Genomic DNA, 11,374 nt, shown 5'->3' on the forward strand with positions numbered 1-11,374 from the left:
ACACACAATTTGGGAGGGATCCAAAGTCTGAAAAATTTGAGTAAGGGGCACATCCCCCACACACGCTAGGTCAGCACCCTTCCCCCATGGTTACCGTACTGCCTTTAATCAACACCGTTTTTCTGCATGCCCATCACTCTTCAATAGTAAGTAATTCCTACCAGGGACGTAGCCAGGGGAGCGACCGTTCCCCCTGTCAGTGTCGAAAAATTGTTAAAAACTGATGTTTTCATGGTATTTTGTCATTGCTCTTTTGATCTTGAATACTCGTCAGCTCCGTTAACTCGATTAAACGTATTAACATTCAGACCTATACTAATGCAGCTACTTACTTAGTTTGGTAGATGCAATTAGCTAAATGTAGCCAGTAGCCTATTACAAGCCTACAGTTGGCCTCTGCGTAATAAAATACATATTGCCTAATTAACCGCACTCGATGGAGTGTCTCGAACTGTATGCACAACGACGTCATCAACGTTCGTTATCATCCTTTCTATGATTCGTTTTAAGTTGTTGCACGAACAGCATGTTATGAAGCTAGCTAGCAATCGTACGTGATACGCGCTTCCTATAAATAATTATTTCACCGCTAATACACTGCGATAACGATATTTGTTTTTAGGCCACTGCACATCTGGCTGTCTTACAAAATATGAAAGTTTATATTTTCCATCAGTTAAGTTCGTCAAATGTTTTAAGGCCGTGGCTATTCTTACAACTAGTTGTAACAATTATTTATAAACTATTCTTACGACATCGGCGAATTCATGCGAATTCGAAGTAAATAAAGCAACTGCGCATGTAGTAGGGGTAACCCTAACCTTAACTCTAACCCTCAATCCAACCCTAACCCTAAACCTAACCCTAACCGGAAATTATTGTTGCTTCTCGTCGTAAAAATAGTACTCCTAGTCGTAAAAATAGCAACTGCGTATGCGCAAAGGGAATTATTGTTACAACTAGTCGTAAGAATAGCCACTTTTATGTATTAAAGCCAGACATTGGACAATAAACAAGAATCATCCTACTGGAAAAATTGTAAAAGAGCACTACGTTTGTCCTTCTGATATAATATGTAAAAGAACTTGTAAAAGAATTCAAACAGGAAACAAAATCTGCTGATAATATAATATGATAATTATGAAACTGGCAAAACATTGCATCAGGTCGCATCTAAGGACCTTCAATTGTTAAAAAAAGGGGATAGGCTAGGGAAAAAAAGGTGAGGGGATAGGCTACCCCCTCCCCCATATCAATCGCAAAAAAAAGTGCTGCCCCTTTCAAATTCCTTGCTACGTCGCTGATTCCTGCGCCATAATTTCTCCAGCATTGTGGACCCCATTCGACAAACGCATTGAATAGACCAAACTATTTACTTTGGGACCAGACCGGGGGCCAGATTGCTCCATAAGAGGAGACACAGAGTGGGCTGGTGGTCAAGGCCCCACAAGTTACTAAATAAAGATCATCGTGCTTTTCAGTAGTTTTTATCACAGGACTATAGAAGACTGGAATACGCAAGCCTTGGCCATTAAGGAGAGCCCTAGACTTGAGGGTGTTTAAATCTAGATTGCCCACGCAATTGATAGCACTGCTACTGGGTTACGTACAGACCGTTCTTTGAAGTAATATCAACGCGTTATTATTATAAACTGATCATATCTCTATAAAGTTTGTGTTCCTCACTCAACACTAAAACAAGCAACTTGTCGTGAGCAATAAAAAGATTGGTTAGTTCAATTTGGAAGATTTTACTCACCTTCACTGCATTAGCAGCACGAAGTTACGAACGTTGGCTTCCTCCATCATTAACCGTCATGTTGCAAACTAAATTCCCGCCAATTCTCATCAATACGGATGTGTTGCTGTCTGGCCTTTTATCAAAGGATTATCTTTCAAAGTCAGTGAATCAATGAGGTGACTCTACTCACGTCCTTTTAAATAATGGTGCCAGTGAACTGGTTTGCAGTACCTTGTTCAAGTTTATCCTAATCTACAAGTTGTGTCGCGACTCAATGTAATTTTGTTAGTGCTTAATATCCGATAATCGTAAGTATTTTATGGCACTAAGGGGCATTACTAAGCTTCGAAGGTGGGGGATTTTTGGCTGACAATTTTTCTCTTTACAAATTTTCTCAAACTCCTCGATCGCATTATGCTCGATCGCACTGTTAACAAACAATGGTGGGATTCATCAGTTCAAGGAGGTGCTGGGGTGGCATTATGGTCGTTAATTCCGACTCCCTTGTACGAGGGCCCTCTCCTAAAAAATATTCAACGTGTAAAGGTGCATACTGAGGTATGTATATGTATGTTTTATATTAATACGGCCATACGTGCAAAGTTGTGCTAATAACTATATTGTATTATGTGAGGTTGAAAGGGAGGCATATCATAAAAAGCCTGAGAAATGAACAATCAAATCATTCATTTTTACTCCCATCGTAACTTGGCTACTGTTTCTGGGAAAGTCGTGCCTGTTGGGTGGGGAAAATAGAACACCCACTCCTCAGTCTGCGTAGAACATGTGGTTTTGTAATACGAAATGCAAGGAGGATGAAAATGTTCGGAGGTTTTATGAAGATAACTTAACCGAGGGATTTGCCCCACATTCAGTAATAATGAGAATAACAATATTGAGGATTTATAAAGCGCAGACATATCAACCGATAACGGTGCTCAAGGCGCATAACAATATTACTATGGTTTACGATAACTCATCAAAAATAGAGAAAATCCCTCCACATGGCAGCAGCTAAACATCGCCCACAGGTCCCCATTTATACACCCAGGCTTAGGGGAAGGAGGCGGGGGCTGCAGCCCCCCAACCAATTTTTGGTGAAAATTCGGGCAATATGCTGAGAATTTTTCGGGCAACTACTGAAAGAAGAATACTTTGCAGTGTGTTTTTCAACTTTTATGGTAAAAATTCGGCAATATGCTGAGAAATTTTCGGCCACCTACTGAAAAAAAGAATAATTTGCAGCAGTGCGTTTTTTATTTTTTGGGGTGAAAATTCGGGCAATATGCTATAAACAATTCGGGCACCTACTGAAAGAAGAATAATTTGCAAGGTGTTTTTCAATTGTTAAACTTATATTATTATTATCATTATTGTTGGAACGACTTCCCCAATAATTGTAACCAATATGGAAGGGTAATAACACGGAAAATGACTGTATGTTATTGGCATGTGATGTAATAACCGATGAGTGCCTATATGATATGCATATTCACATGTTGAACGCCGAAAAATGTTGGTTATATTTTTCGGGCAAGTCGTTAACCCCCCCCCCCCAAAATCAAATTAGGCTCCCTTCACTTGGGTGAAGAGAGGCAATAGAGATATGTAGCGCCTTGCCCATGGACACAACATAATGTCCACTGCTCTCACGGGGTGGGGTATACCGCTGCCCCTCGAAGACTGCTGTGCCTGGCATCCAGATTTACACTATTCCCCCCCCCCCCTCTGCCAATGCACTAGGCAGAGTATAGATTATGGGACAAATTTGTAGTTTTTTTGGAGTGCATATTTGCCACCAGCTAGTGTTTAATTAACACCAACTTGGGAATCATTTACTTATACGCCACAAAGGGTGTTAAATCGGTTATCTTTGGTGTCAGTATCGTTTCTCTGGTTGGTGTAGAAGTAGCACTGACTGTATTGATGTTTACTCCGAAATGGTGTGACGTAGTTCAGTAGAGTCAACAGCATTTATGGATAGCGTCCTCTTCTTAGGACTCTCGTATAAAACTAGCAACACGTTTGTTTGGTAGAGAAAAAGCATATTTAAAAACGATCTACGTTATAATAATGATTAGGACTTTCGTAAAAATAGCATGAAACACTATTATATATCTTTCATCTTGTGTTTCATCGTAAATTAAGGAAAATACCACATCTTCTGATGTTGATTGGCATTTTGTTTTATCGTATCTTGACTGAGTTAATTCTTTTGTTAACACCTTTTCAAAGTAACACCTAAGTTTGGTCCAAATGTTCAAGCAATAAACAACAGGCAAAAAATAAAATAGTAAGTTTCAATGATTCGAGCTTTATTTATCTTGAAAGCATCAGTTGTACAGATGAAACGTTAACAGAAAATAGAAAGCAAACTATTTATCAAGTGCATAAACAAGAATGAACAAAAGCTTGTCTCATATAAAGTTCAACAAATTACATTTGCAGGCACATTTGAGTTCAAACTGACTGAAAAACTTTAATCTTTTGAATGAAAGTAAAATCAGATCACAATATTTTCACATTATAAGTCATAACAATTTAGGATTCAATAATTACTTCTCTACTGTTGCCAAAAATTTAGCAGATAAATTAACCAATGGTCATCACAACCCACAAAGTTTTGTAAATAGTAATATTTCGAATTCTTTTGTTATGTTCCCTACCAATGTAGATGAGGTACGTCTTGTAATATTAAATTTAAAAAACGGTAAAAGTCCAGGTTATGATAACATAACAAATGTTGTTCTTAAATATACGATGGAAGCTATAGTACAGTACAACCATTAACACATGTAATCAATCTTTCATTTTCAAAGGGTGTATTCCCATGTCAGTTAAAAACTGCTAAAATTATTCCAATCTTTAAAACTGGTGACCCCAAGGTTTTCTCTAACTATAGACCTATTTCACTTCTTCCTTCAATCTCTAAAATATTCGAACGCTTAGAGTATGATAGGTTGTACAAATTTGTATCAAAACACAACATACTTTATTCAAATCAGTATGGTTTTCGAGATAATCATTCTACTTACATGGCCGCCTTAAATCTCATTGACAAAATTTCTACCGGTTGTGACAATAGACAATCAACTGCCGCAATTTTTATAGATCTCTCTAAAGCATTTGATACTATATTGACCATAATATTTTAACGAATAAGTTACTTGCCTATGGTGTACGCGGCACAACGCATAGTTGGTTCAAAAGTTATCTAACAAATCGTCACAATTATGTCCAATTTGGCAGTAGCGATCCTCCCAAATCTTAACTTGTAACATTGGTGTGCCACAAGGATCCATTTTAGGACCTTTGTTATTTATACTATACATGAATGACATTCACTATTCGTCAAGAAAATCTAACTTTATCTTATTTGCGGACAATACTACTGTGTCAAACTACATGTTATCAAAATAAAAATCTTAATGATACTCTTAAGGATGTCGAATGTGAATTTCATCATATATCTGACTGGCTTAATTCAAACAAACTATCTCTCAATATACTGAAAACAAAACTTATGATATTTGACAATAAAATTCATGACACGAGTAATATAATGGTTGTACTAGATGGTCAACAGATAAAAGCATCACCTCTTACAAATTTTCTAGGAATAACAATTGATGAAAATTTAAATTGGACAGAACACGTTCATAATATCTGTTTTAAAATTTCAAAATCTAATGGCATTATAAATAGACTAAAAACCATTTTACCCCGGAGTGCACTTTTAACATTGTATAACACACTTGTGCTCCCTCATTTGAACTATAGTCTCCTTCTGTGGGGATGTACTCACAGAACAACACTTGAAAGGTTATATAGACTACAAAAACGTGTCATTCGTAATATTTGTAATCAGTGGCATAGGAAGGTACTTTTGAGTGGGGGGGGGGGGCTGAAGACTGATGGCCGGCCTGGGGGAGGGGTGTAAGAGGAGGGGGTGTCCCCCTCCCCTTTGGAATTTTTTGCATTTCCAGGTGGCCAAAGATGCATATTCGTGCAATATAGCACACTTCAACACCCACTCAATTTTGTAAACTTAATTTTGTATTTTCACCTGGCCTTAGATGCAATTTGGTGCTCCAAATGAGATTTATTTTCTAATTTGGAAATGAAAAAGGGGTTTTCTGACTTGCGAAGCGACGGAATGATACTTCCGCCCCTACACATTTTTCACTGGGGGGCTGGTGCCCCCCAGCCCCCCCGGTTCCTACGCCCTTGTTTGTAATACACATTTTAGGTGTAATACTGCACCTCTCTTTAAAGAGCTTAAAATTCTTACTCTCTTTGACCTATATCATTATCAACTTGGTATTTTTTATATAAATTTTAGAAAGGTACGCTCCCAGTAGCTTTCAATAATTTTTATTGTAGTAACTCGGAACATTATACCTTTAACACTTGTTATAAACACTCTTTGAGTCAACCATATTCTAGAACTATCCGCAGCCAAACACAAGTACGAAGCACTGGTGTACATTTCTGGAACTCACTTGATCAAGATATCAAAAACTCAAATACTTTTAACACATTTAAAAGAAAACTCAAGCATTACCTTTTAACTAATGGTACAAACCACCCACGGTGAGCTGTTACATTGTCTCTTTGTATGGATTTGCTTTTATATTTTCTTCGCTTCCGCTTTATGTTTTTTTTCTTCTCTGTATTTCCTTATCTCTCTACTCTCTCAGTACTTATGTGATTTTTGAAATTCTCTTTTGTTTGTTAAGGGTCCAGACTCGAAAAGTCTCTACTTACTTCTGGTTCCTCCACTTTCATTATAGCATATTTTGAATTTTGTTTACTGTTATTATTTTCATATTATTCATATTATTTTCATTGACTCTGTTACTGTTTATACATATGGAAAGTGGAAAATAAACTTGAAACATTATTCCTTTGTCTCAAAAATTTAATTGCAGGAAAGCCAATTACAGTGACGATAATAATTTGATGTTTAAACACATGCTGGGGCTGTAAGTAATCACATAAAAAATTACAGGATAGCTCTTTTGAACAACCTTTTACCTCACTATTAATATGTTAGCCACTGTCTATGGATATAAACAATTGCTGTAAACCAACATTGACTGAGGCACCTCAGTCCTAAGTAGTGCATTACTAAGAAGTGCAATCAATTTACTGAACACTTACGTGCCTTGGACAGACATCACTGTGATGATCAGATCTCAGTAATGAGAGGAGTTTGAAATCAACAGCAGTCTGCTGAGGGTTTGCCTTTTTCACAGCAATCCACTGAAGAGACAATGTTTAGTAATACAGTGTGTTCTAAACAATGAGAACAAAAAAAATCCTTATGAATCAGTATCTGTTATACTTAAGTATACTGGCCAAATGACGTCTATGTCATAACAAAGCACATGGTGACACTTCAGTCCCACCAAGGTTCACCCAGTTTACATCAAACACTAATTCAGTAAGCAGTGTGGCATCTAGCACTTTTGAGACAACACAGTCATAACACTCCAATCATAACTTGATATCAATTTTTCTGAACCATGGTCCAACATGAAAAGTCCCTAGCGATTGTTTTGAAATGAATTGGTACAACATTTGATTGATTTGTTGTCTTCCTGTCACAGTGTATGGATATCTAGCAATATCTAGGGATGAAAATTCCAAGATCTTCCATAAACTGAAGGCAGGAAACTTAAAACTGTGCGTCTTTCAAAATGAAAAAAAAAGGTGGGGCATGGCACAATCAACAGATAAAAGTTATATATTTTAGTCTCATTTCAATTATTCAAATTTGTAAAACAAACAGCAGATATCACATCACATCAGTGAGCATGAAACTGGCATACCAGGATGGACAGCCTCCAAACTGTCTATGTGTGTAGTACTAGTCATAGGAGCCCAGTTTGATTTGGGGGGGGGGGGGGGTGGGCGGCTGTAACGACTTGCCTGAAAAATATAACCAACAGTTTTGCAACATCATGTTAATGTACATATCGTATAGGCATGCATCGCTTACTACATCACATGCAAAATTACATACAATCATTTGCCGGGTTATTACCGAAATGGCGAAATAGTCGGGAAAGCTTAAAACTATATTTTAATTACCATGGAGATTTTTTATTAAACAATTGCTTTCCTTTAGCTACATTATTGCAATTTCTTTTCTCTCAGCATATTGCCCAAATTTTCACAAAAAGATTTGGTTGGGGGCTGCAACACCCACCCTCCTCCCTCCCTTCTACAGTTATGTGTGTAGTGTTCGGTTTCGGAAATATCAACATATAACAAAGTTTTACAGAAGCTGTTATAAGAGGTTTTAATATTTGTACACCAATAAATAAACTGTCTGAATTTTCATAAATTCCCTGACTAACATTCTTCATCATACTTCCCTCTACTCATGCAATTTTGACTGGTCTGTTAGGGGTTGAAGGAGGTTTTTCTGTATTGGTTTTCCATAGATGAAATTTTGTGCAACATTTCGGATATGTTTTGAGATGAATTTATTCACGAGAAATATTTTCAAATTCTGAACAAATAATGGAATTATAACCTTGAAAAGCGGGGCTGAAGGGTATAGTATTGAAGGGTAATGATCCAAAGGACATGCGATGAGGCCGAACATGGTTGACTGATGACAATCTTCAAAGAAGCTACGGATGAAAAAAAAAACTATTAGGAAATACTTGGTTCTCAGGCAAAAGTGTTCATCTGGTTGGTCATATTCAAACCCGGTGATCTGGGGGGTATCAAAACCAGAAATGTTCTTGTACGCTGTGTGCCAACCGATGGTGGCGCTCCGCTTAGAAAGTAATTAGCACCCCCGGGTTAGAAAATCCAGGATACTTGTCTGATGATAATCTGCAAAGTATGCTTGTACAATTAACCCATGAATTAGTTTAGGTGAAAATATTGTATCCATGCAATTTAATAACTTCATCAACAGCTCAAATAAGATATGTCCCTTTCCTGTAAAAGATGTCCAATAACAAGGGGCAAATATCTTTTAAAACACCAAGATTGTATCTATCCTTTTGACCAATAGCATTGCCCTGTGATCGTAACTTGATTTGAGAAGGCTTGTTTGACTTTTCCGTTGATCCATAGTCATAAGTTGTTATTTCTTTATTTAAACAATTTGGTGTCGTTAAAGGTGGCTCTTTATCGGATATTAAATATGACAATACCAGTTGTAGTTCCATACTGGACCACACCTTCGAGGAGATCATGCATCAAATCCAAAGAAAAATTACGAAGAATATGGAAAGATGCAAAATTATATAAAGTAGATCCCCTCTTGACATGTTGAACATGAACAATTTCATGTTGCTATGCCTGTTGCACATGCAAATCTTGTGATTCTTTGTCTCTTATTTGCATGTTATTCTCACTGTAAAGTAGTTGTGCATCTTTACGACTGGTCAAACAAAGGCGACAATAATGATTTGCCAACGAGCTCTCTACAAAACCAAATTTGAGTTACCACCAAGATTGTCTGCACTAAACTGAGTAGAATACCATGCCCAGGCAGGTCATTTACATCTTTGATTATGTGCTTGAGAATAAGGCCAAACCCACATTTATTTATATCTTCTGTGTGACAAAGGGCAGCACATTGGTTGCTATTCAAATAGAATTACACCTAGGAGGTAGATATTTTAAAACAAATTAAAATGTACCTTGTGAATAGATGATTTTGATCATAGTGAATTCACGGTCTCAAAGTCATTATAAAAAAAAAAAAAAATGGAACTGGAGAGCATTACAATACTGTAATAATTTTTTATTTTGCTTGAATTCAGAGTAAAGTTCATGGCAGAGGTTTGATAGACTGTCTAAGGGTGTTTTGATATCATTGTAAACATTAAATAGTCTTTTTCCAATTCATGCTCTTCGAAGGTCAGCTTGTACACTACCAGTGATTTCACCAATAACATTATCCATTGAATTAATAATAATTTATTCTTATATAGCGCTTTACATCAAAAGAATGATCTCAAAGCAGCTTCACAGAAACGCATAAAAATTTTTTTTAAAAAATACAACTTAAAAAGTATTACAGCTTAAAAATAATACAATCTAAAAATATTGCATCCTAAGAATTACAGAAATAAATAACTAACAATAATTAATAAAAAAACAAAAAAATTCAGAAATTAAAGACAAAAGCAATAAAATATGACAGCATACAATAAAACTAAAATACTAAACAAATACAGCCGAAGAAATAGCAACAATAAGACTAACAAAACAAAAATAGAAAATAAATTTCAATATAAAACAATCAAAACATGGCAAGAGGTTTAGAGTATTTTGAAAGACCTTTGAGGTTGCAGACATTTTACATAGCCTATTAACCCTGCTGCCTGAGTGAAGTTCTTGAGGGGAAAGGATTACATAGGTAGCAAGTCCATCACCCTCCACATTATCACCATAATCAATATGTTCAACACCATCCTCCAAATTATGTTCCCTTTGTTCCTGAGGTCAATCTGGTAATGAAAATGGAGCGTGCTTAATAACTATATGCTTCCTTAATTCACTAAATGAGAACAGCTGTGAGTATGGATGTTATCTTAACTTGTATGTGAACTGAATATCACTCTTAACAAATATTCAGTGAAGAGGATAGTTATCAACGACCTCCGAATCACTCTAATAATACTTCACCTGTGAATATCAGGATGGATGAGATCTTAGATGGGGCCTTGAACTGAATATCACTCACATGCAAAAAGGTGACTGGACCCTAATTACTGTAAATAAAAAGAGAGAAGAAATGTCAATATATATTACAACGCTATGGACAATCATAAGTGGCAGTCTGTGTACAGCAGTCATGAGTGTTTATGAGTGTCCGTGTTCCCATGAGCAAATACTGAGAAGCGACGTTAAGGCATGAGTGGCAAGATACAAGGGATTGGAGTACTTAGGGACTATCACCCACAACATGTAATTAGGGACTACTACCCACCACATGTAATTAGGAACTTCTACCCACCACATGTAATTAGGGACTATAACCCACCACATGTCATTAGGGACTATTACCCACCACATGTAATAAGGGACTAACACCCACAACATGTAATTAGGGACTACTACCCACCACATGTAATTAGGAGCTTCTACCCACCACATGTCATTAGGGACTATTACCCACCAGATGTAATAAGGGGCTATCACCCACCACATGTAATTATAGGGACTATCACCCACCACATGTAATTATAGGGACTATCACCCACCAGATGTAATAAGGGACTATTACCCACCACATGTAATAAGGGACTAACACCCACCACATGTAATTCGAGACTATAACCCACCACATGTAATTAGGGACTATTACCCACCACATGTAATAAGGGATTATCACCCACATGTAATAAGGGACTATATACCCACCAAGTGTCCGACAACATGCCCCTTGGCAACATTTCAGCAAAACATTCTGCCCATCATAACATCCAAGTTGTAACCTCATGTGCCTTACTAATTCAAGGCATTGAAGACTCGCCCTTTTTCTCTGAAAAAGTTAACTTTCCATTGCTTGCAAGTGAAGTTTTCTGCTTGTTGCTACAAAATGCAGACAGTAATGAAACGTAATACCTTGTTATCTTTAGCTGGACCAAGCCGAGA

General features: G+C 36.9%; 2 long non-coding RNA genes across 3 annotated transcripts in view; one reads left to right on the top strand and one right to left on the bottom strand.

The window, feature by feature from the left end:
* Positions 1-2,146: 2,146 nt before the first annotated feature.
* LOC139965247 (uncharacterized) overlaps positions 2,147-11,374 on the top strand; it is a 50,752-nt gene continuing 41,524 nt past the window's right edge. Inside the window, exon 1 of the long non-coding RNA XR_011792189.1 lies at positions 2,147-2,299. This is a non-coding gene — a long non-coding RNA (uncharacterized lncRNA). The remainder of the gene's footprint in view (positions 2,300-11,374) is intronic.
* LOC139965246 (uncharacterized) overlaps positions 4,087-11,374 on the bottom strand; it is a 45,513-nt gene continuing 38,225 nt past the window's right edge. For both annotated transcript variants that reach the window (XR_011792187.1, XR_011792188.1), the window contains 2 exons: positions 10,398-10,488; positions 4,087-8,385 (listed from right to left, as the gene is read on the bottom strand). This is a non-coding gene — a long non-coding RNA (uncharacterized lncRNA). The remainder of the gene's footprint in view (positions 8,386-10,397; positions 10,489-11,374) is intronic.

This window comes from Apostichopus japonicus, chromosome 3, assembly GCF_037975245.1.
Source record: "Apostichopus japonicus isolate 1M-3 chromosome 3, ASM3797524v1, whole genome shotgun sequence".
NCBI classification, from domain to species: domain Eukaryota; kingdom Metazoa; phylum Echinodermata; class Holothuroidea; order Aspidochirotida; family Stichopodidae; genus Apostichopus; species Apostichopus japonicus.